Here is a 26,680-nt window from a genome sequence, read left to right on the forward strand (position 1 = left end):
TGTCCTTAGGGCACCCGCACATGCACTCCAGCCCTCTTAAAGGGGTCAGTGCATGCACTTGCTATTTCCTCCCCAGCCAATAGCTGTGGGATATTATGTATATATTGCTTCCTCCTCACTGGGGAGGTGCCTGAGCAACCTTCCTGTTGTGCAGTCTAAGTTGAGTAAGGTTGAATACCTGTCCCTGCTGCACTCTGGTGCAGAGCCAGCCTGCTGCATTCTAAATCAAACTCTGCCAGCTGCTCCTTCCAGTCTGTCCTCTGGGTCCAGCTGCTGCATGTCCATTGGTCTATCCTGGAGTGTCACATGGCGTTCATCAGGAGCCAAGTCTAACCTCACCATCAAAGGCTCTAGTGAACAGTCAGGTGTTTGATTAGTCACACCACTCCAGCCTCTCCATGATCTGTGGCACAGTGGTTCCACAAACCACATCCGTGACATATCTAGATGTTGACTTTTGAATTTGTTTTCTTGTTGGTCAAGAGTCTGAAATGTTGACTCTTCTTGCCGGTTAAATTGTTATTTGTAAATTGAGGACTGTCTAATGTTTGCCTCTTGTATCAGCTCCTACAACATATTGTCTGCTGTCTTTACAAGACAGTGATGCAGGTTCATTGAACAATGGATGTTTGCTTAACCCCGTAAGGACCAGGGGTATATCCATTTTAACATCTGTTTTTTGCTCTTCTTCTTCCCAGAGCCCAAACTTTTTTATTTTTCTTTCATTATGGCAATGTCAGGGCTTGTTTTTGCGGTATGAGTTGTACTTTTGAACATGATTGCTTTTACCAAATAGTGTACTGGAAAACGGGGAAAAAAAGTTCAAAGTGCAGTGAAATTGCAAAAAAGTGCAATTTTACGCTATTTCTTTTTAGGTGTTTTTTTTTACCATGTTCACTAAATGCTAAAACTGACCTGCTATTATGATTTTCTAGGTCTTTCTGAGTTTGTATGTCAAACATGTATAGGTTATTCTTCATTAAAGTGGTGAAACAAAAACAAAGTTTTTCTTCAAAAAGTCAACATTTTACGAAATCCATGGCTTCTCCATTTTTCGTGATTTGGGGCTGGGTGAGGGCTTATTTTTTTGCCAAGCTGCTGTTGTTGTTGCCATTTGAGGATGGATATGAGGTTTTGATTGCCCATTATTACATTTTAAAGGGAACCTGTCACCGGCCCCCACCTTTCAGGGTTGATATACAGCATTTTATAATGCTGTATTTCTGCCCCCAAACCTGACCTGTAAAAGAAGAAAAATAACTTTTATTATACTCACCTGTGCGACGGCCCCGTCTGAGGGGTGTCGCTCTTCTTGGTCCGGCACCTTCCTTCTTGCGTCCCTGCGTCATCCAGTTTCCTTGGCTTCGCGCTCCTCCGCAGGCAGACTTCTCTGCACAGTTGAGGGCAGAGCAATGTACTCCAGTGCACAAGAGTTGGGGCTCTTTGACCTTTCCCGGCACCTGCCCACTGCAGTATTTTGCTGCCCCATTGCCCTTCAGAAACATAATTCCCTCTTGTAACTTTGTTAGTAACTTTATATCACATTTTATTACATGTTAATAATGCTAACTCCTGCTCTCTGATCACATTCGTAATTGATTTATTTATCTACGATACTATAACTATGTGCGTGATGTTGATTGTCTTTGTAAAAAAAAATAGAATGAAAACAATATATCAGGACTTTTTTTAGAAATGTATTTCCATTTGCATTATATAACTTTATACAAATATACAAAATGTACAAAAAAGGGAAGGGGGGTCAAAAAAAGTCGGACGATAATAAGGAATCTTCAAGGCAAGTGTGATGGATCTTTAGTAATAAAGCTCTCTATTCACCCAACCTATAAAAAAAGAGTTGAAAATTAATAATCAGACTCATAAGTTGACCTTAACTGCTTTCTACTGAACGTTTAATCATTTACAAGTTGAGACCATCTCCAGTCTCTATCGATAAGAAGTAGTCATCTATCAGAGGTCAAAACCATATCCAATCTATAGCAATAAAAACTATTTAGCAATTAGAGGCCAAGACTATGTCCAAGTTATATCGAGAGGAAGTAGTCATAAATTAGGGGTCAAGACCATGTCTATAATACATATCGATAAGAGCTAGTCATCAATTAGAGGTCTGGATCATGTCCAATCTATATGGATAAGAAATAGTCAACAATTAGAGGTCGAGACCATGTGCAATCTATGAATAGTCATCAATTGGGTGCAGAGGTCATGTTTAGTCTATATTAATAGATACTAGTAATCAATTAGAGGTTGGGACCATGTCCAATCTATATAAATAAGAACTTGTCCTCAAAGGTTGAGACCATGTCCAATCTTTATCAATAAGAACTAGTCATCAATCAGAGCTCGGGAACAAGTCCAATCTCTATCGATAAAAAGCTAATCATAAATTAAAAGTTGAGACCATGTTGTTCAATCTATATTGCAAAATGTAGCTATCTATATTGGTAAGAACTAGTCAACATTTAGAAATTGTGACTATGTGCAATCTATATCTATAAGAATAGTCATCAATTAGAGGTCGAGAAAATATCTGATCTATATCGATTAGCACTAGCCATTATTTAGAGGTCAAGAGTCAAAACCATGTCCAACCTAATTCTGTAAGAAGGGATGGTCGTGAATAGATATGAAAACACATTTAGAGCGTATTGTGACCAAAACCAGGTGTCCATCCAGTGATGAGAATTCACAAAGATGGACAAAATAAGGAGAAAAACATTTTTTTTTTGTAGTAAGCATCAGCTTTGATGATCTTGGATAACGATTGTCAATGTCATACATAAGAGCAGATTGTCATTCATGATCTATATGCTGCAATGAGGCCATCAACACCACTATATCAAGATGTCTAAAGCCAATATTCTGTGTAGTTCTAGAGACATCATGTATCTGCAGCTGACAACATTGATATTAAAGTAATCTTTCATAAAACAGGTACTTACAGCCAGGAAATTTTCTTATGAGAAGTCTTCGGAGTTCATCATAAGCGAAGACAAGAAATGAGATCCCGATTCATACAAACCAGTATTGGATACTGTGAAAAATAATGGAACCGATATCAAATAATCCAGAATAAGAAAAATAGGGATTACAATGTGAGATATGTAAAGGAGACATAGCCAGATCTGGAATTAGGGGGGCTGCACATTAAACTTCTGACTAGACTGCTACTTTAATGTCAATATCACAGCTGAATGGCAGCTTCCAATTCTATAATTTCATTGTATCAGTGACAACCTGAAGCAGCTGGAGAGCAACCAACCTCTGCTGCACCGTCTTAAGGTAACAGGCTGCAGCAGTAGTTGATTAGGATAATTATTGCTCCATGATAGGATCTTCCACTTTTCTATATGGTGATTCTTACCAAAGAGGCATAAAGTGTAAGGCTTCATTTAACCCAGGGATATAACAGACATTTACTCCAATGGCAATTTGTGAGTACGCCCAAGAATATGTACTTGTTCCTGCAGAAAATAAATAAGAAGTGTAAAGTAAGGAAATACCAGGTTATTCTGTCCTGTTATTATGGTGTAGCCCCTCCTGCTTCTGTATCCTTAATGTCATCAATGTCTTGATCCATTTCTGGATACAAGCTAGTTTTAGAAGTTCCCCATTTTAATTTAGCTGTGTTGACTTTTCTTGGTCTACACTTCTTTCTCAGTGACCTTACACCATGGGACTGAGAAGCAACTATTCATTTTTCATTTATAGTCTTCCTGTCCGGTGTCCTCAGCTTGCTTCTCGTTGCCTCCTCCACTCAAATTAGCATTCCTTTCCTCCTGCTGCTTCCAAGTTTATTACTACAATGTAACATAGTAACATAGTTAAGATTGAAGGAAGACTATAAGTCCATTTAGTTCAACCCATAGCCTAACCTAACCTAACATGCCCTAACATGTTGATCCAGAGGAAGGCAAAAAAAACCCATGTGGCAAAGAGTAAGCTCCACATTGGGGAAAAAAATTCCTTCCCGACTCCACATATGGCAATCAGAGTATTTCCCTGGATCAACGCCCTATCAAGGAATCTAGTGTATATACCCTGTAACATTATACTTTTCCAGAAAGGTATCCTGTTGTGAGTTCTGTTTTTGGGCTCCCTCTGGTGGTTACTGATGGTACTGGGTGATTTGTGTTCTGCTGTCTCTGGTGTCCACCTGTTCTATTAGGATTTGGGAGTTTCCTATTTAACCGGGCTTTCTTGTCATTTCCCCGCCGGCTATCAAGGTTATCAGAGTGTTTTGTTACCTCAGCTTCTGGCTTCAGTAATCTTCAGGACAAGCTAAGTTTGTGATTTTCTTGTTCCACGTTTTGCTTTATTTTTGTCTTGTCCAGCTTGCATATAATTGTTTCTTTGCTGCTGGTTGCTCTAGTGGGCTGTAATTGCTCCTCATGTTCCATGAGTTGGAACATGAGTTCAAGTAATTGCAGGATGGTTTTTTGAAGGGTTTTTTGCTGACCGCGCAGTTTACTTTTGTATCCTCTGCTATCTAGTTTTAGCGGGCCTCATTTTGCTGAATCTGTTTTCATACTGTGTATGTGCCTTCCTCTCATTTCACCGTCATTATATGTGGGGGGGCTGCTATTTCTGTGGGGTATTTCTCTGGAGGCAAGAGAGGTCTGTGTTTCTTCTAATAGGGGAAGTTAGATCTTCGGCTGGTGCGAGATGTCTAGGATCAACGTAGGCACGTTCCCCGGCTATTGTTATTTGTGTGTTCAGGTTTAGGGTCGCGGTCAGCTCAGGTTCCATCACCCTAGAGCTCGTTGGTGTTTGTCCTTTTGTGATTCCTTGCCTTTGGAATCATGACAGTATAGCCGGCCAAAATGTTTGGGCTGAAGTAGGAGGAAAAGTAGTCTGAGGAAGTTTGTTTTTTTTTCTCTCCTCTGAGGTTGCTGCCTAGCCTTAATTGCAGCCTGGCTGATTTTTATTTTTTTTTTTCCTCCTCTTAATCTTTGAATGGCTCTGACCTTAGCTGTTTATCATGGACGTCCAGAGTTTAGCTTCCAGCTTGAATAATCTTGCTGCTAAGGTTCAAAATATACAAGATTTTGTTGTACATGCTCCTATGTCTGAACCTAGAATTCCTATTCCAGAGTTCTTTGCTGGAGATAGATCTAGTTTTCTGAATTATAGGAACAATTGCAAGCTGTTCCTTTCTTTGAAATCTCGCTCTTCTGGAGACCCTGCTCAGCAGGTTAAGATTATTATATCTTTCCTGCGGGGTGACCCTCAAAATTGGGCATTTGCATTGGCACCAGGGGATCCTGCGTTGCTTAATGTGGATGCGTTTTTTCTGGCATTGGGTTTGCTCTATGAGGAACCTAACCAGGAGATTCAGGCTGAAAAAGCTTTTTTTAGCTCTCTCTCAGGGGCAAGATGAAGCAGAAATATATTGTCAAAAATTTCGGAAATGGTCAGTGCTTACTCAGTGGAATGAGTGCGCCCTGGCTGCAAAGTTCAGAGATGGCCTTTCTGAGGCCATTAAAGATGTTATGGTGGGGTTCCCTGCGCCTTCGGGTCTGAATGAGTCTATGACTATGGCTATTCAGATTGATCGGCGTTTACGGGAGCGCAAACCTGTGCACCATTTGGCAGTGTCTTCTGAACAGGCACTTGAGACAATGCAATGTGATAGAGTTCAGTCTAGAAGTGAACGGCAAAACTATAGGCGGAAAAATGGGTTGTGCTTTTATTGTGGTGATTCAGCTCATGTTATATCAGCATGCTCTAAAAGCACAAAAAAGGTTGATAAGTCTGTTGCCATTAGTACGTTACAGTCTAAGTTCATTCTGTCTGTGACTCTGATTTGCTCATTATCATCCATTTCCGTCGATGCCTATGTAGATTCAGGCGCTGCCCTGAGTCTTATGGATTGGTCATTTGCCAAGCGATGTGGGTTTAGTCTTGAGCCTCTGGAAGTCCCTATTCCTTTGAAGGGAATTGACTCTACACCTTTAGCTATGAATAAACCTCAGTACTGGACACAAGTGACCATGCGTATGACTCCCGTTCATCAGGAGGTGATTCGCTTCCTGGTATTGTATAATTTACATGATGTTCTAGTACTTGGTCTGCCATGGTTACAAACTCATAATCCAGTCCTTGACTGGAAAACAATGTCTGTGTTAAGCTGGGGATGTCAGGGGGTTCATGATGATGCACATCCGATTTCTATCGCTTCATCTACTCCTTCTGAGGTTCCTGTATTTTTGTCTGATTATCGGGATGTTTTTGAGGAGCCTAAGCTCAGTTCGCTTCCTCCTCACAGGGATTGCGATTGTGCTATAGATTTAATTCCTGGTAGTAAATTTCCTAAAGGTCGTTTGTTCAATCTGTCAGTGCCAGAGCATACTGCTATGCGGGATTATGTTAAGGAGTCCTTGGAAAAGGGACATATCCGTCCATCTTCGTCCCCTTTGGGAGCAGGTTTTTTTTTCGTGGCCAAAAAAGATGGGTCCTTGAGGCCTTGTATAGATTATCGTCTTTTGAATAAGATTACCGTAAAATATCAGTATCCTTTGCCTTTGTTGACTGATTTGTTTGCTCACATTAAGGGGGCTAAATGGTTCACTAAGATTGGTCTTCGGGGTGCGTATAATCTTATACGAATAAAGCAAGGTGATGAGTGGAAAACCGCATTTAATACGCCTGAGGGCCATTTTGAGTATTTGGTAATGCCTTTCGGACTTTCTAATGCTCCTTCAGTCTTCCAGTCCTTTATGCACGATATTTTCCGTGAATATCTGGATAAATTTATGATTGTGTATTTGGATGATATTTTGGTTTTTTCTGATGACTGGGAGTCTCATGTTCAGCAGGTCAGGAAGGTGTTTCAGGTCCTGCGGGCTAATTCCTTGTTTGTAAAGGGCTCAAAGTGTCTCTTTGGAGTCCAGAAGATTTCTTTCTTGGGGTATATTTTTTCCCCTTCTACTATTGAGATGGATCCCGTCAAGGTTCGGGCTATTTGTGACTGGACGCAGCCTGCATCTCTTAAGAGTCTGCAGAAGTTCTTGGGCTTTGCTAATTTCTATCGTCGTTTTATAACTAATTTTTCTAGTGTTGTTAAGCCTTTGACGGATTTGACTAAGAAGGGTGCTGATGTTGCTGATTGGTCTCCTGCGGCTGTGGAGGCCTTTCAGGAACTTAAACGCCGGTTTTCTTCTGCTCCTGTGTTGCGTCAGCCTGATGTTTCGCTTCCTTTCCAAGTTGAGGTTGATGCTTCCGAGATTGGAGCGGGGGCGGTTTTGTCACAGAGAAGCTCCGATTGCTCGGTGATGAAGCCATGTGCGTTCTTTTCTAGAAAATTTTCGCCCGCTGAGCGGAATTATGATGTGGGTAATCGGGAACTTTTGGCCATGAAGTGGGCATTTGAGGAGTGGCGTCATTGGCTGGAGGGTGCTAGACATCGTGTGGTGGTCTTGACTGATCACAAAAATCTGATTTACCTTGAGTCTGCCAGGCGTCTGAATCCTAGACAGGCTCGTTGGTCACTGTTTTTCTCTCGTTTCAATTTTGTGGTTTCATACCTGCCAGTTTCAAAGAATGTGAAGGCGGATGCTCTTTCTAGGAGTTTTGTGCCTGACTCCCCTGGAAATTCTGAGCCCACTGGTATCCTTAGGGATGGGGTGATTTTGTCGGCCGTCTTCCCAGACTTGCGACGTGCTTTGCAGGAGTTTCAGGCGGGTAAACCTGATCGTTGTCCGCCTGAGAGACTGTTTGTTCCGGATAGTTGGACCAGTAGAGTCATCTCCGAGGTCCATTCTTCTGCGTTGGCAGGTCATCCTGGAATTTTTGGTACTAGAGACTTGGTGGCCAGGTCTTTTTGGTGGCCTTCCTTGTCGAGGGATGTGCGTTCTTTTGTGCAGTCTTGTGAGGTTTGTGCTCGGGCTAAGCCTTGCTGTTCTCGAGCCAGTGGATTGTTGTCACCTTTGCCTATCCCGAAGAGGCCTTGGACGCACATTTCCATGGACTTTATTTCGGATCTCCCTGTCTCTCAAAAAATGTCTGTCATCTGGGTTGTGTGTGACCGCTTTTCTAAAATGGTTCATCTTGTACCGTTGCCTAAGTTGCCTTCCTCCTCTGAGTTGGTCCCTCTGTTTTTCCAGAATGTGGTTCGTTTGCATGGGATTCCGGAGAACATCGTTTCTGACAGGGGATCCCAGTTTGTGTCTAGATTTTGGCGGACGTTCTGTGCTAAGATGGGCATTGATTTGTCCTTTTCATCTGCATTCCATCCTCAGACGAATGGCCAGACGGAGCGAACTAATCAGACCTTGGAAACTTATTTGAGGTGTTTTGTTTCTGCTGATCAGGATGACTGGGTTACCTTTTTGCCGCTGGCCGAGTTTGCCCTTAATAATCGGGCTAGTTCTGCTACCTTGGTTTCTCCTTTCTTTTGTAATTCGGGGTTTCATCCTCGTTTTTCCTCTGGTCAGGTGGAGCCTTCTGATTGTCCTGGAGTGGACATGGTGGTGGATGGGTTGCATCGGATTTGGAGTCATGTGGTGGACAATTTGAAGTTGTCCCAGGAGAAGGCTCAGCAGTTTGCTAATCGCCGTCGCCGCGTGGGTCCTCGACTTCGTGTTGGGGACTTGGTGTGGTTGTCTTCTCGTTTTGTTCCTATGAAGGTCTCTTCTCCTAAGTTCAAGCCTCGGTTCATCGGTCCCTATAGGATCTTGGAAATTCTTAACCCTGTGTCGTTTCGTTTGGATCTCCCGGCATCGTTTGCTATTCATAATGTGTTCCATCGGTCGTTGTTGCGGAGGTATGAGGTACCTGTTGTTCCTTCGCTTGAGCCTCCTGCTCCGGTGCTGGTGGAGGGAGAATTGGAGTATGTTGTAGAGAAGATCTTGGATTCTCGTGTTTCCAGACGGAAACTCCAATATTTGGTCAAGTGGAAGGGTTATGGTCAGGAGGATAATTCTTGGGTGGTTGCCTCTGATGTTCATGCTGATGATTTGGTCCGCGCTTTTCATAGGGCTCATCCTGGTCGCCCTGGTGGTTCTCGTGAGGGTTCGGTGACCCCTCCTCAAGGGGAGGGTACTGTTGTGAGTTCTGTTTTTGGGCTCCCTCTGGTGGTTACTGATGGTACTGGGTGATTTGTGTTCTGCTGTCTCTGGTGTCCACCTGTTCTATTAGGATTTGGGAGTTTCCTATTTAACCAGGCTTTCTTGTCATTTCCCCGCCGGCTATCAAGGTTATCAGAGTGTTTTGTTACCTCAGCTTCTGGCTTCAGTAATCTTCAGGACAAGCTAAGTTTTTTATTTTCTTGTTCCACGTTTTGCTTTATTTTTGTCTTGTCCAGCTTGCATATAATTGTTTCTTTGCTGCTGGTTGCTCTAGTGGGCTGTAATTGCTCCTCATGTTCCATGAGTTGGAACATGAGTTCAAGTAATTGCAGGATGTTTTTTTTTAAGGGTTTTTTGCTGACCGCGCAGTTTACTTTTGTATCCTCTGCTATCTAGTTTTAGCGGGCCTCATTTTGCTGAATCTGTTTTCATACTGTGTATGTGCCTTCCTCTCATTTCACCGTCATTATATGTGGGGGGCTGCTATTTCTGTGGGGTATTTCTCTGGAGGCAAGAGAGGTCTGTGTTTCTTCTAATAGGGGAAGTTAGATCTTCGGCTGGTGCGAGACGTCTAGGATCAACGTAGGCACGTTCCCCGGCTATTGTTATTTGTGTGTTCAGGTTTAGGGTCGCGGTCAGCTCAGGTTCCATCACCCTAGAGCTCGTTGGTGCTTGTCCTTTTGTGATTCCTTGCCTTTGGAATCATGACAGTATCCAGTCCCCTCTTAAATTTAAGTAATGAATCACTCATTACAACATCATACGGCAGAGAGTTCCATAGTATCACTGCTCTTACAGTAAAGAATCCGCGTCTATCATGCTTAAACCTTCCTTCCTCCAGACGTAGAGGATGCCCCCTTGTCCCTGTCTCAGGTCTATGATTAAAAGGATCATCAGAAAGGTCTTTGTACTGTCCCCTCATATATTTAGCAAATAGATGAATGGCTGGACTCAATTGTACTAGAGCAAGGGAATGTGTGATACATGAAATATGAATAGCATAATGGCTTGTGAAATCTATGAAAAAACACGAGATGTTTAGTACAAAATTTGGTCAAAAAAATGTGAGCCCATCCACAAACGTCAAGGTAATATCATGGATCGGATGGGTCCCTGACCTGACTGCCAGTGTGAACACTTACCTCTGGCTAATATCATGGTAAAGCCTACATTTATAGGAAGGTCGGAACCAACTGGGTTTGGATGTAATTAAAATCACAGCATGATGAAAGGCGGGGCGTTCAAGTCAGAAAAAATAGTACATAGCAAATAATGGTAAACTGACCGAACAGCGAACTAGTCTGAACTGATGCATTACTGGTTATGCACCAGTTCAGACTAGTTCGCTGTTCAGTCAGTTTACCATTATTTGCCCTCATATATCTATACATTAAAATAAGATCACCCCTTAGCCTTCGTTTTTCCAAACTAAATAGCCCCAAGTGTAATAACCTATCTTGGTATTGCAGACCCCCCCAGTCCTCTAATAACCTTGGTCGCTCTTCTCTGCACCCGATCCAGTTCAGCTATGTCTTTCTTATACACCGGAGACCAGAACTGCTCTGTATGACCCCTACAAGGTCACTAATAAATGTTAAAAAGAAGAGGGCCCAATACTGACCCTTGTGGTACCCCACTGCTAACCGCGACCCAGTCCGAGTGTGCTCCATTAATAACCACCCTTTGTTTCCTATCCCTGAGCCAGCTCTTAACCCACATACACATATTTTCCCCTATCCCCATTATTCTCATTTTATGTATCAACCTTTTGTGTGGCACCGTATCAAAAGCTTTTGAAAAGTCCATATACACTACATCCACTGGGTTCCCTTTGTCCAATCCGGAACTTACCTCCTCATAGAAACTGATCAAATTAGTCTGACATGAACGGTCCCTAGTAAACCCATGCTGATACTGGGTCATGAGGTTATTCCTCTTCAGATACTCCAGTATAGCGTCCCTTAGAATGCCCTCCAGGATTTTACCCACAGTAGAGGTTAAGCTTACTGGCCTATAATTTCCGAGTTCAGTTTTTGTCCCCTTTTTGAATATTGGCACCACATTTGCTATACGCCAGTCCTGTGGTACAGACCCTGTTATTATGGAGTCTTTAAAGATTAAAAATAATGGTCTATCAATGACTGTACTTAATTCCTGCAGTACTCGAGGGTGTATCCCATCCGGGCCCGGAGATTTGTCAATTTTAGTGATTTTTAGACGCCGACGCACTTCCTGCTGGGTTAAGCAGGTGACACTTAATGGGGAATTTTTGTTATCACTGATCATATTGTCTGCCATGGGATTTTCTGGTGTAAATACTGATGAAAAAGTCATTTAGCATATTTGCATTTTCCTCATCCTCATCCACCATTTCACCTAGACTATTTTTAAGTGGGCCAACACGATCATGTTTTAGTTTCTTACTATTTACGTAGTTAAAGAATATTTTGGGATTATTTTTACTCTCTGGCAAAGAGTCTGTCTGAATTTTTGCTGCCTTGATTTGCTTTTTACAGAATTTATTTAACTTTCTGTATTTATTTAATGCCTCATCACTACCTACTTCCTTTAATTCTCTAAATGCTTTCTTTTTGTCCCTTATTGCGCTCCTTACAGCTCTATTTAGCCATATTGGTTTCCTCCTATTTCTAGTATGTTTATTCCCATACGGTATATACTGTGCACAGGTCCTATCCAGGATGCTAATAAACGTCTCCCATTTTCTTTGTGTATGTTTATGTCTCAGGATATCGTTCGTTAATTGCACCCAGATCCTCTCTCATCTGTTGGAAATTTGCCCTCCTGAAGTTTAGTGTCCGTGTAACACCTCTACTACACATCTTATTAAAGGAAACATGAAAACTTATTATTTTGTGTTCACTATTCCCCAAGTGACCCCCAACCCTTATATTTGATATGCGGTCTGGCCTGTTGGTTAATATTAGGTCTAGCAGTGCCACCCTTCTTGTTGGGTCCTGAACCAGTTGTGAAAGGTAATTGTCTCTCATAGTTGTGAAAAACCGATTACCTTTGCTGGAACTGCAGATTTCTGTTCCCCAATCTATTTCAGGGTAGTTGAAGTCCCCGATAATAATGACTTCCCCTTGAGTCGCAGCTTCATCTATTTGCTTTATGAGGATATTCTCCGTTGTTTCCATTATTTTTGGAGACTTATAACAAACCCCTATCAGTAATGTATTACTTCCCCCCCCCTCCCATTATCTCCACCCACAGGGACTCTACATTTTCATTAGATTCACCTATATTATCACGCAGGATGGGTTTTAAGGACGATTTTACATATAGACACACCCCTCCCCCTCGCTTATCTGTACGGTCATTTCTGAACAGACTATAGCCCTGCAAGTTAACAGCCCAGTCATGGCTCAGATATCCCCACCATGTCATAATTATGCTCCAACAACATTAATTCTAATTCGTCCATTTTGTTGGCGAGGCTTCTGACATTAGTATACATACATTTTATGTATCTCTCTGCACCTCCTTTCTTTCTTAAATTATTAACTGTTCTAACCCCACCCCCCATGCCACCGCCACCACCATCTTATAAATAAATAATCTTTATTTTTTTATATAGCGCTAACATATTACGCAGCGCTTTACAGTTTGCACACATTATCATCGCTGTCCCCGATGGGGCTCACAATCTAAATTCCCTATCAGTATGTCTTTGGAATGTGGGAGGAAACCGGAGTGCCCGGAGAAAACCCACGCAAACACGGAGAGAACATACAAACTCTTTGCAGATGTTGTCCAAGGTGGGATTAGAACCCAGGACTCCAGCGCTGCAAGGCTGCTGTGCTAACCACTGTGCCACCGTGCTTCCTTATTTGTGCCCAGGTCTCTGTCTGCACTATCTTTCCCTCCTATAAATTTAATACCCTCCCCCCAATCCCTAGTTTAAACACTCCTCCAACCTTCTAGCCATTTTCTCCCCCAGCACAGCGGCACCTTCCCCATTGAGGGGCAGCCCGTCCCTAGCGTAGAACCTGTAGCCACCTGAGAAGTCAGCCCAGTTCTGCAGGAACCCAAACCCCTCCTTCCTACACCAATTCTTGAGCCACTTATTAACCTCCCTAAACTCCCGTTGCCTCTCTGGCGTGGCACGTGGTACAGGCAGTATTTCGGAAAATACCACGTTGGAGGTCCTTGCTTTCAGCTTGCAGCCTAATTCCCTGAAATCATCTTTAAGGACCTTCCACCTACCTCTAACTTTGTCATTTGTGCCAATGCGCACCATGACCGCTGGGTCCTCACCAGCCCCTCCCAGTAATCTGTCCACCCGATCAACGATGTGTCGGACTCGAGCACCAGGTAGGCAGCACACCGCTCGACGATCCCTGCCTTTGACAGATTGCCCTATCTGTTCCCCTAATAATTGAGTCACCCACTACCAGCACCTGTCTGGCCTGCCCTGCTCTCCTATTTCCCTCCTTACTGGAGCAGTCACTCCTCCGGCTTTCAGATGACATGCCTGGCTGCAGCAGTGCTACCCTTGTACTGGCACCCCCCTCATCTGCCAACTTAGCAAACTTATTGGGGTGTGCCAGATCAGGACTAGCCTCCCTGGCACTCTTCCCTCTACCTGGCCTTCTAACTGTCACCCAGCTTGCTGCTTCACTGTCCTGCAGCTCCATCCTACCATCCCCCCCTCATCTATCCTATTGAGTGTCTGCTCAGTGAGCAGAAGACTCCTTTCCATATTGTCAATAGATCTGTGTTGCCAGCTGCACATTTAGATTCGGAATCTGGGCTTCCAAGTGCACAACATGCTCACATCTCGCTCAGCAGTATGCACCCTCGACCGGCTGCTCAAGGATTGCATACATGGGGAAAAGATGTGCACTGGATGGCATTAACAATAGTGGAGTACATTTCCTAATGGGGATTGCACCAGACAGAAAAGTTAAATAAAAAACAAATGCAAAGTATCAATAAAACCCAGACAGCAATTCTGTAATTCATCCATTGGAAACTCCCTGAATCTAAAGTCACTGAATCACAAGTCACACTTACCGCCGTTCACACTTACGCTCCGGTCATACTCAGCTTGTTCACGCTCGCTAAGCTGAAGATTTAAAGAGATCTTTTTCCCCTCAGCAGCAATCCACCTTGCTGTTCAATGCACTTCCAAAAGGGGGGAATGCAGTGCCAAGTCTAGACTGTGCCTCTACTGCCTTTCCTATCCTACAGCATAGGAAAGGCATATATGGCGTGGTTTAGGTAAGGGGCTGACTGACCGTTGGGCAACCTGTTCAGCTGCACAGGGGCCCAAGTCATAAAGGGACCCACTTACACCTGCAAAGCAGCAGGCAGCTTCATTTACAGGCACATAAGGGATCTGTGTACTGTTCTTGCACAGGAGTCCTCGTCTATCTATGTCCACCACTGGTTTAAACCACTGAACTCCCCATGCCACTGAGGCAGCTATCTTGAAAGCAGGAGGATTAGGCAAATGTAGGGCACCAGGTAGGGTGACTGCACATGAGAAACATATAGATAATATTCAATCCCAGGATGAAGCATCTGTTAAAACATATTTATAAATGGATGTATCGTGGCATTGTAGTGTAACAATTCACGCTCTATACACAACCAAAATCTGGCACTCACTTGAAGAACCTAAGAGTAAGCAGGGTGTTCCTTCTTGATTTTCGGATTATTCCGTTCATTATCTGTCAGATCACCATGCCAATAAAGAAAGCAGAGTAGCAGTACCACTCCTGGGTGAGACGCTGGACGTAGGTCTACAAAACAGAGATGAGATCGTACAGGTTAGTTTTTGTAAACCAATAATTTTTTCAAGATTACTAATGTAATGCTCTGAAGCCAGATATTATAACCTGTACTGGGCACAAATCAATAACTAATGTTTTAAAAATGGCACCTTTAAATTAGCAAGGTCTAGTTTACGTGACTGTGCAACATCAAGTGCAGGTAAACTGAACCAAAGAGTTTGGAGATGGAAAATAAATCAAATATTTCTCATAAAAAGGGGCAGATCGAGTCTCTTGCTGAAACGGTAAGGAATAGGAAAAGGCAAATACTGTGGCAAACCTTAAATGGGGTTTCTTCACACAATTGATAATTGGCCATATATTAGTTAATAAAGTTAGACATTTAGGCAAAATATGGGCATTATGTTGTATTTGTCTCAAGAGATGATCACTTTTTTTTTTTTGTGAAAAATGGTCATATCAGTGGAGTTACTGACCAAACTTCGGCTAGCTTTCCAACATCTAATTTACTGCTATACCATCAATTTTAGAATTTTGGTGGAAAGCCACTTTAATAAAGATGCAGATACCTTGTATTAGTGTCTTGCATGCAGGGTAAACGTTCAAATTATTGCCCTGAGTATCTAAAGGTAGCTTAATTGTGACTCCTGACAGATTACCAAAGGCACGTAATCCACCAGAAGGGCCCCAATGACAGCCTTGCTAAAGAGGAGCAATTTGAGAGCCCCTAACAAATTATAACTTTCGTAAAGCAATTAACTATTTCTACCACACTTCCACAAGTATATAGTTTAACCATAATAGATCACTTGGTATTTGATCCCCATGCTTACCCATTCCTGGCCATAACTGTCCTCCAGCTCATTGTTGGACTCCCAGACGACTGGGAAGACAAAACCAATTACTCTAGCTGGTAGGAAACCTTGTTGAGCCAAGAAAGTGAAATATTTCACAAACCCATTAAACGCTTCTATTCCAGCTGTGGGGCACATAATATCCAAATGAGTAAACTTCCTGGTATGGGACTTTTTTTTTGCTGTGCAACCATTTAAGACAATAAAAAAATCACCTATTTTTACCTATTCTCTCCAAAAAAAATTAAGAATTTGTATGTGAAAGTAGGAATATGAAAGTAAATTCATGTTCATCAGTCGGTTTTTGCATGGGTTATGTGGCTTTCTGTGCATATCATTTTCAGCTTTCTCATACGCTAAAGCTATGGAAGGGATCAAATAAAATTGGGGTTGTTAGGAAAAGTGCCAAACTTTGAGTAAATAATTTATCCTTAGGTCAAAAAGATGACGCCTTGCTATTTACAAATGTTTCTTTCCAATGAGGTCACCTCCACAGAGATAAACACACATATGTTCCACAAAGTGAACTTACAATGTTGGTGTTACCTGTCCTGCTGTCCTGCCGCCGCTCCTCCACGCTCTTCTTAGAGTTCATACTCTGTTCTGCCCAGGTCTCTCGCACACTACCCGATGCGCGCTCTGCCCTGCTCTCCTTCACACTACCCGGTGTGTGCTCTGCTTCACTCTGGACCCCTGTGTATTTCCCAATCTGCGCCATCTTGGTTTCTCTGTCTTCTACGAGCCGGTCCCTGGTACTAGCTATTGCGGTATACCTTCCCCCCCGGGCCTGCTCCTAACGCTCCCTGTATAGGGGGTGGTTTCATCTGGTCTGCTCGCCTGGGATCGGTCGGCCCTGCAATCCAGTGGATCCACTCTAGGAACAGTGACAGTTGGTTCCCAATTCTATGAAGAGGATGGTGATGGTCCCAAGGGGCAACTGGTGATCACGTAGACCATAAAAGGAATCATCTCCGTAATGCTCTTGGTCACTGTATATGAAATGGACTTTTTTTCAGGTTTTCAAATACCTAGCGTCCTGCAGGAAAATCACATTCTGTAGTAATTGGGAAAATAACAGGAGTTAGAAAAAAAAATCAATGATTTAGAAGATCAATCTCTACTCCTTCTTCTCAGAAACGTATGATCTTGCTGTAAGACAACCGGCTCTCTCTTCTGCAAGATTTGTTCAAGACTGTTTTGGATAATGGAGCAGAGGATTCCTCCTTAGAGCATATTAGCTTAAGCTTTAGATCTACTTTTTTTTTACCTTTTTTGGATCAATTTGGGAAGAAAATTTTTGAAATATGCCACTTCCCAATCCCTTTTCTTTGAAATTCTCCCTTATGCTCTGGTTCAACATGATGCGAATATAGCTTAAATGTAATTCTTGGTTTAAAACCAATTTATTAAGGCACAAATCGCAAAAATAAAGGATCTTTCTAGAGCTACCCAAGCGATTGACAAGTTTACATTCCCACAGTGACCATCTTACCGTCTTCCACTCCGGTCACAGTAGAAGCAAAGTTATCATCCAGGAGAATCATGTCGGCGGCGTGTTTAGCAGCATCAGAACCAGCAATTCCCATCGCAACACCAATATCTGCTTTCTTCAGTGCAGGGGAGTCATTAACACCATCCCCAGTCAATGTTACCCTGAATATAATATGTTCTGGATACACACATCCTTAAGCATCATTTTTTTATCTTTAAAAAAACTGATGTAACTAGCCAATGACTGACAACCTTTGACAATGAGACGTTATTGTTGGGGTGAGGTCCAGGCAAACACCATTTCTGTGTGATATCTTAAGATGTCATCCAGTTCATCAAAGGTCAAGTCATTGAGTTAACCTCCAGTCACCACAATGATGCCGGCATGTCTGTAATTAAAATAAACCAGCCAATATGCTAAGAAAAGGGGTTGCACAAGATTACAAAGATTTTCCAAAAACAACCACACTTGTATGCGAGTTGTGTTTTTCAATGTTAAACAATCCCTCCCAGATGCTTGACAGCTGGCTTGGAAAGTTGAAAAATCTATAATGTGTGCTGACCTAGGATTAACTCTTTCAATAGGGATTCCTAGTCTTTTGGAAATATCCTCTACTGTCTCGGTAGAACATGAGATGATCCCAACACTTTTTGCAATTGCTTAGGCTTTGATTGGATGATCTCCAGTGACCATAATAACCTGCCATAAACAAAACAGATTAGATATATTTAGTTTTTGCTAACTCTAGATAGCACCTTGATTAAGGTTCGGAGATACTAACCTTATTGCCAGAACTATGACATTTCATGACTGCATCGGGAACAGTAGCACGAGGTGGGTCAATTGTAAGGCGTCCAGGGTGGTAGTTGTGGAAACAAGCTGTACCGTTCACACACACACACACACACACACACACACACACACACACACACACACTAGCGCCCCCCAATGGAAACATAATGTCCTATCTGTTGTATATAAAATGTGCATAGCAGAGCACTTAAAGTAAACACTGGGATTCCTTCTGGCTCCATATTCTTAGCTTCCATTTTCAGGTTCACACAAATGACTCCAGACTCCATGTCCTTACTTAACAGTTTAACTTTACTCGACAGCAGGGTATTTGTTAGTCGCAGTACAGCTCACACAAAGGCATTTCTGGAGCTTTCCCTTCCATCTGGCAACTTCAGTCCTGTCCAGCAATCTCTGCCTGTCCCAACTATGATGCTCCCACAGATACCTCTTTCCCTTCTGCGACGTCCATGCTCTTAGGTCCATTAACTTCCATCCCATTCCTCTTGTCCAGTTTCAGTAGGAAAAGGTAAAAGGCATGCTCAAATCTGCTTAGTCCTGACCTTAGGCCCTGGATCCTCCTTGTAATGGTAACCGTATAAGATGGTGACGACTTGTACGCTGCTCAGCCTGGGGTCCCTTCTTGCCTCAGCAACTTAATCCCCATGGCTATCTATCTGCTCTTTCACTGCTGCATCAAAACTCTCCACTAACCAGGAAGTGACATCACTATATCCCACTGCTCTGCACTGCTTCTAGCTCTAACTTCTCCCAGTCTGGAAAACCCCTTATGCTCATTATGCTGGTGCTGACACTCTCATTCCCTATCTCTAGTGTTCCCCACTATTTTTTATCTCTAAGATTATCCTATTCTATCTTCAATATCTTTCCCTAAACCTATAAGTAAATGTAAAATACATCACAATATCATATCAAACAACGATAACAATGTACATTCACATTACAATAGCAACAAATGAATATATGAACATTACTACATTCCACGAAACCGCAGGTCTTTACTGTGAACTGTTCAACAAGGGGGAGGCATATGAAGGCCTCTGTCACTCCCTTACACTATCATGGAATTGAGTCCAACAAAGAATAATTTATCTAGAGGGTAATTTCCGCTTTCAGCATCAAATTAATAACCAGGGCCATACATGGAGGCAGCAAGCATTAGTTGACAAAAACCCTGTAGAAGAAACAGAACATATTTAGAATATTGAAAATATCAAGAAGATTCCAGGTCTCAATCTAGGTTGTGTAGAAATCCCCAGAATATTAGCGAGAAGTTGCATATACCTACCAAGAACTCTCTCTCCCATACTCCCCAGCTCAATATAGGGTTCTTGAAAATTCTCCATTTCATCGTTCAATGGCAATTCCTGTCCTCCAATCATAATCGTAGTGCATCTATCCAAGATTCGTTCTGGGGCCCCTTTCATCAATAACAAGTAACCCTTCTCAACATGATCCTTTCGGATATGAATAGAGACCTAAAAAGTAAGAAAATTAAGTCAATTGCCAATAATTTTTTAACCCCATAGTTTCGGCATTGAGGTACAACCTGGTTCATGAATTACCTGGTACTTATTGCTGGAATTGAATGGGATTTCCAAAACCTTCTCATTTCGTGCCCTAATATCCATGACTTTTCCAAGAATGTTCTCTGTAAATTTCAATAAATCTGGTTCTTGGGCATCTCCATTGACTGACCTCTGCACACAATAAAAAGCAGATAAGATTTTAACTTTATGTTGGGATATGCCAAAATGCCCCTCCAGGATATGTTTAATGAAGAAAGCTCAATTCCAACTGGGATCAGCTGATCTCAGTAGGTCTGCTTACCCAAACCCTCAGAGCACAGCTCATATTCCATAAGAAAGTATGTAATACGTGAAGCGGTCAGGTCCTTCGGAACAGAAGACCCTCTTATAAAGAAGGGTCCATACTGACATTCATATACCCTAGCACAACATATGGACAGGCCGTCTTTGTGAGACCGCACCATAGTTCTTGGATATAGGTAGGATGTATATAAATGAATGTGTACCTTGTTGATTTTGACTCCTTGATCCGCACAGAATGCAGCTTGGTTACGCAGGGTGGCTTTTAAAGTCAGTGCTTGTCAAGTTAGGGAGCTGTAATCAAACATTTCACCTGAACAGAAAAATAATTATCAACGGTTACCTTTGTTTTCCCCAAAAGATGTTTGATGCACTGTGAGAAATCCCATTATCTACCTTGTATCTTGTAATGTCAAGAGATTAATAAGCTCTTACCTGTCTGTTCTTCACTGGTATCTACATTGTGGATGAGGTTGTCAAACCACTGGTTCTGGGTGAGGGTCCCAGTCTTATCAGAGCAGATGACTGAGGTGGACCCCAGAGTCTCCACAGCTTTCAGGTTCTTGACAAGGCAATTCTTTTTTGCCATACGTTTTGCAGTCAAGGACAGACAAACCTGTATGGTACACATTTAATTACAAAGACTATAAAGTTTCGAAAAGGAGTGCTCCTCAAACATAAGATCCTAATGGGCTGATTAACATGTACTTCTCACCGTTACAGTTGCTAGTAGTCCTTCAGGCACATAGGCGACCACGATGCCAGTGCAGAATATTATGGCATTGAGGGCACTATATCCCATGGCGATGGAAATGATTAAAAAAAACTACGCCAACGCCTACTGCAAGACCACTGATCAAGTGCACAAAGTGCTCGATCTCCAAGGCAATGGGTGTCTTCTGGTTCCCGACTTGTGAGGCCAGTGATGCAATACGCCCAATGACTGTACGGTCACCTGTGTTAATTACTAAACCAGACGCTGTCCCTGTAAAGTAAGCATGAAATATTAGACCAGATTTAGTGACCTTTACCAAATGCATATCATCTTATGTATCTCTACTTTGTACATGAAGTAAAGTATATGAACTAGAGAAACCTCAAATCATGATTTTCAGCTCACCTTCCAAGCAGGTTGTAGAAAAGAAGCCCAAATTTCTAGTCTCCAGAGGATTATCATCGGTGCACTCCATGCTAAGAGGTTGTGCTTCTGATTCACCGGTGAGGGATGAGTTGTCAACCTGCACATCAAAAGTTGCAGTTCATTCTCATGACTTAATGCTTTCAATGGTTTCATTAAACTCCTTAGCATGATTTATATTGAATGCAAAATTGTCTAAGCTTCTTTTCTCACCTTGCAACCATGGCTCTCAAATATACGTATATCAGCGGGGATTTTATCGCCTCCTTTAATAAAGACGATGTCCCCGGGAACAAGGTTCTCCGCTGTCATCTCGATACGTTTCCCATCTCGAAGAACCAAGGCTTGCTAAATCAAGAAAGAAATGTATTAGAAACAAATCTCATCAACTATCATTCTACAAATTTATAGTAGTAACACTTCTTACCTGAGGCACCATGTTCTTAAAGCCAGCCATAATTTTGGTACTTTTAGCTTCTTGGTAATATGCAAAGAGGGCCGTCAACACAACCACTGCGATCAGGATGATCGCCAACCAGAGCTAAAGACGTGGAAGAATTATAGGTAAAAAAAAAATACATACAGGATAGAATAACAGGATTCACAATACTCAACCTAAGATCTAAATCAAAATCTATTACTTTTCTTACATTGCATCTAGGGTCTTGGGCAGCTTGAAGGCCATATGCCAGAAAGCACAATCCAGACGCAATCCAAAAGACAATGGCGAATCCTCCGCTCATGAGCATCAAAAACTTAAGCATTTCAGGGGTTCCATTTGGAGGTGAGACCCTGTTAGGTCCATCTCGGGAAAAAATTTCCTGAGCAGCTGCTGTGCTCAAACCCTTAAAACAAAAAACAAAAACAAAAAAAAAAACAATTGATAAGATATTGTACACCCTTTTATACTTTATTGAGAGTAGGATCGATACCTTTAGATTATAAAATAAGCTTTCATCTTGGTGTTAGACGGTATGTCCCCTTTGGGAAATCTCCTGGAATCCCCATCTGATCTGTGGCAGAACAAGGCAGCACATTTCCAATTCACCTGCAGCGCCACCACAGGTGAAATGAAGCATTACACAGCTTCCAATTAAATGAATTGGCTATCCATGTAATAAATGGGTATGCCAGATCTTCCAGAGAGAACGTGCTTTGTATCTACTTTCTTAGCTTCAACTAGACTTTCCATGTAATAAAGGGATATGCCAGATCCTCCCGAGTGAAGGGCAGGCTTTGTATCTTCTCCATTAACTCCGATTACTAGTTAAGGGTCTAGGATGATGGAGCGCTTTCTTCTAACTCAGAATAACCTCAAAGCAGTCTTTGGAAATTGGTTTTCTAAATGAAGAAACCTCCTTTAAAACTGACCTGTTTGATATCTACTGAGTATTTCCTCTGCAGTTCATCGATGCTCAGCTTGTGTTCGGTCTATGAAAAAAGTAGATATGGTCATTACCAAGCCTACCAATATCTGTATTTTACTCTATATCCGTATTAATTCTCCATCACTTACTATCTCTAGCTCCTTTTTCAAGTTTTCTATTTTCTTAGCATTCTTCCCTTTAGTCCCTGACAATATGTTGTTCTTGTTTTCCTCTTTTTCTGTTTTTTCATGCATGGGGGTGGAGTAAATGTTAGATGGCTCCTGTAGAAGGAAAGAGGGCACAGGATGGAAAAAAAAGTCTGGATATTACTTACAATAACATTTGTTATGAAATCTAAAGTAACACATGAGACCATTACCTCTATCTATCATAAATACTACTATATACAGTGGGGCAAAAAAGTATTTAGTCAGTCAGCAATAGTGCAAGTTCCACCACTTAAAAAGATGAGAGGCGTCTGTAATTTACATCATAGGTAGACCTCAACTATGGGAGACAAACTGAGAAAAAAAAATCCAGAAAATCACATTGTCTGTTTTTTTTAGCAATCTATTTGCATATTATGGTGGAAAATAAGTATTTGGTCAGAAACAAACAATCAAGATTTCTGGCTCTCACAGACCTGTAACTTCTTCTTTAAGAGTCTCCTCTTTCCTCCACTCATTACCTGTAGTAATGACACCTGTTTAAACTTGTTATCAGTATAAAAAGACACCTGTGCACACCCTCAAACAGTCTGACTCCAAACTCCACTATGGTGAAGACCAAAGAGCTGTCAAAGGACACCAGAAACAAAATTGTAGCCCTGCACCAGGCTGGGAAGACTGAATCTGCAATAGCCAACCAGCTTGGAGTGAAGAAATCAACAGTGGGAGCAATAATTAGAAAATGGAAGACATACAAGACCACTGATAATCTCCCTCGATCTGGGGCTCCACGCAAAATCCCACCCTGTGGGGTCAGAATGATCACAAGAACGGTAAGCAAAAATCCCAGAACCACGCGGGGGGACCTAGTGAATGAACTGCAGAGAGCTGGGACCAATGTAACAAGGCCTACCATAAGTAACACACTACGCCACCATGGACTCAGATCCTGCAGTGCCAGACATGTCCCACTGCTTAAGCCAGTACATGTCCGGGCCTGTCTGAAGTTTGCTAGAGAGCATTTGGATGATCCAGAGGAGTTTTGGGAGAATGTCCTATGGTCTGATGAAACCAAACTGGAACTGTTTGGTAGAAACACAACTTGTCGTGTTTGGAGGAAAAAGAATACTGAGTTGCATCCATCAAACACCATACCTACTGTAAAGCATGGTGGTGGAAACATCATGCTTTGGGGCTGTTTCTCTGCAAAGGGGCCAGAACGACTGATCCGGGTACATGAAAGAATGAATGGGGCCATGTATCGTGAGATTTTGAGTGCAAACCTCCTTCCATCAGCAAGGGCATTGAAGATGAAACGTGGCTGGGTCTTTCAACATGACATTGATCCAAAGCACACCGCCAGGGCAACGAAGGAGTGGCTTCGTAAGAAGCATTTCAAGGTCCTGGAGTGGCCTAGCCAGTCTCCAGATCTCAACCCTATAGAAAACCTTTGGAGGGAGTTCAAAGTCCGTGTTGCCAAGCGAAAAGCCAAAAACATCACTGCTCTAGAGGAGATCTGCATGGAGGAATGGGCCAACATACCAACAACAGTGTGTGGCAACCTTGTGAAGACTTACAGAAAACGTTTGACCTCTGTCATTGCCAACAAAGGATATATTACAAAGTATTGAGATGAAATTTTGTTTCTGACCAAATACTTATTTTCCACCATAATATGCAAATAAATTGTTAAAAAAACAGACAATGTGATTTTCTGGATTTTTTTTTCTCAGTTTGTCTCCCATAGTTGAGGTCTACCTATGATGTAAATTACAGACGCCTCTCATCTTTTTAAGTGGTGGAACTTGCACTATTGCTGACTGACTAAATACTTTTTTGCCCCACTGTATGTAATATCAGTTTTTGGCTACTATTTATTTAGTTGTTCATTTAGTTTTTTTCTTACAAATTGCACTGATTATGTTGATTATCATACTCGTATTATAATTTTTTCATAATTAAAATGAATAGATATTGCAATTTCTTAGTTTCTGAATTTTAATGAATCATATATATGAAGAAAACAAAAATTTAATATACACATATGGGTACAGCAATGTGCCCACTACTTAAGGAAATTAATATTCCCTGTTCTCCACTCTCATAGGCGTGGAGAGTAGTGAAGATTCTTTGATCTTTAAAGGGAATCTGTCACCCCAAAATTGGCCTATAAGCTAAGCCCACTGGCATCAGGGGCTTATCTACAGCATTCTGGAATGCTGTATATAAGCCCCCGATGTCACCTGAAAGATAAAAAAAAGGTTATATTATACTCACCCAGGGGCGGTCCCAGTGCAGTCCGGTCCAATGGGCGTCACAGTCCAGGTCCAGCACCTCCCATCTTCATGCAATGATGTCCTCTTTTCTTTCTGCTGCGGCTCTGGCCTGTTGAGGGCAGAGCAAATTACTGCAGTGCGGATGCGCCGGGCCTCTCTGACCTTTCCTGGCTCCTGTGCACTGCAGTACTTTGCTCTGCACTCAACAGGGCAGTCAAACTATGCCCGTGCCAGAGCCTCAGCAGGAAGAAAAGAGGACATTATTGCATGAAGATGGGAGGTGCTGGACCTGGACTGCGACGCCCATCGGACCGGACTGCACTGGGACCGCCCCGGGTGAGTATAATATAACCTGTTTTTCTTATCTTTCAGGTGACATCGAGGGCTTATCTACAGCATTACAGAATGCTGTAGATAAGCCCCTGATGCCGGTGGCCTTAGCTTATATGCCAATTTTGGGGTGACAGATTCCCTTAACAGGCACACTGTTAGGGCTCATTTTCACATGCGAGAAACTCGGATGAGTCTCGCACCCCAATTCCCGGCACTCGGATCAGAGCATGTGGCCACGTGGTAATACATGCAGCCGCACACTCTGCTGCACCCTAATTTCCTCTTCTAAAACCTAGGTGCATCTTATGGTCTGGTGCATCTTATAGTAAGAAAAATACGGTTGTCCTCCAACTCCAATGCATATGGAATATATATGTATATACCCCTGATACGGTCACTGCGAACTCCACGATACCCCCAGTTTACTCACTGCCAGTCTGCCACCACTAGTCATGTTTTATGCTGTCCAATGCATCTTAAAGTCCAATTTTTAAACTATATATGTATATATGTGTATATAATATGTATGTGTATATATGTATGTGTATATATCCTATAAAAATCTAGAGTTAAAATATAAAATAAAAGCAAATAAAATGAAAAAAGCACTAATATATATATATAGAGAGAGAGAGAGAAAATATATATATATATTAGTGATTTTTTTTTTCATTTTATTTGCATTTATTTTTTGTGCAACATATCTCAACTCTAGATTTTTATAGGAATATTTATTATAGATTATATATTTTTTCTCAATTTAAATGATCCAAAAAAAATCCAAACTCAATAGGATATTTTGCAAGAAAAGTACAGTGCACGTACCTGGGAAGGTGAAATTTTAGGTTGAGAATGGCTTGACATTCTGTCTTGGTAAATGGCTACCTGGAAGCTTCTGTAGCTGATCCTATTAGATTCAATCAGTTATGATGGAAGATGCCATAGCCTTGTAGGATCACACCCTTGGCTTATATATTATGCAGCTCCTCCCACTGTCACCACCTTGAGGTAATACGTGCAGTCCATTCCAGATCTAGCTAGAGTTTCTGCCAGATAAACCAGTATTTCATTCTCTTTGAAAAACTATCCAGATGCTGATAACAAAGGTGGAGATGACCTGACCTTTACTAAGAAGTGAATTGTCATTTTTGCATGCAGCATTTAGACGTGCAAATGATAATATTGAAATATTTTAGAACTTTTATTTATTTTCTTTAGAATGTTGATGTGCCTGGAATCTTAGATTAGTAGTGGGAAGAATTAAACTCATGAGCTTCTTAAATATTTATATATACTGCTCAAAAAAATAAAGGGAACACTAAAATCCCACATCCTAGATATCACTGAATGAAACATTCCAGTTGTAAATCCCACAGACGTCTGGAGTTGGAACGATACTCAAAATCAAAATGGAAAATGAAGTTACAGGCTGATCCAACTTCAGTGCAAGTTCCTCAAGACAAGAAAATGAAGCTCCGTGTGTGTGGCCTCCACATGCCTGTATGATCTCCCTACAATGCCTGGGCATGCTCCTGATGAGGCGGCGGATGGTCTCCTGAG

At 42.0% G+C, this 26,680-nt stretch overlaps 1 pseudogene; it reads right to left on the bottom strand.

The window, feature by feature from the left end:
- Positions 1-2,746: 2,746 nt before the first annotated feature.
- LOC138650963 (potassium-transporting ATPase alpha chain 2-like) lies at positions 2,747-26,038 on the bottom strand (annotated as a pseudogene).
- Positions 26,039-26,680: the final 642 nt, after the last annotated feature.

This window comes from Ranitomeya imitator, chromosome 10 (assembly GCF_032444005.1).
Source record: "Ranitomeya imitator isolate aRanImi1 chromosome 10, aRanImi1.pri, whole genome shotgun sequence".
In the NCBI taxonomy this organism is placed as follows: domain Eukaryota; kingdom Metazoa; phylum Chordata; class Amphibia; order Anura; family Dendrobatidae; genus Ranitomeya; species Ranitomeya imitator.